The sequence below is a fragment of the Megalops cyprinoides genome, chromosome 2 (genome assembly GCF_013368585.1).
Source record: "Megalops cyprinoides isolate fMegCyp1 chromosome 2, fMegCyp1.pri, whole genome shotgun sequence".
In the NCBI taxonomy this organism is placed as follows: domain Eukaryota; kingdom Metazoa; phylum Chordata; class Actinopteri; order Elopiformes; family Megalopidae; genus Megalops; species Megalops cyprinoides.
In genome coordinates this window covers 2046058-2046321 of record NC_050584.1, presented here as the reverse complement: position 1 = coordinate 2046321, position 264 = coordinate 2046058, and positions in this window count along the sequence as shown.

The window sequence follows — 264 nt, the reverse complement described above, 5'->3', positions numbered from 1 at the left end:
TCACCGGAAATCCCGCCCACTCTCGCACGTTTCATTGGCTTATTTAATTTGGACGCTAAAGTGATTCGCAATATAACAGGTTTAAAGAGATGTCAATTAATCAAGGTAGCTTGTGAGTTTGTTCTCCCTAGCAACCGTTCTCACCATGTACACAAAGAGACAGGTGTCAGTGAAGGGCACGGGATGAGAGGGTACCTGTTTTGGCCCGTGTTTCAGATTACTAGCTGTTCTACTTTCAGACAGCTCTTCTGATTCGATATCTCA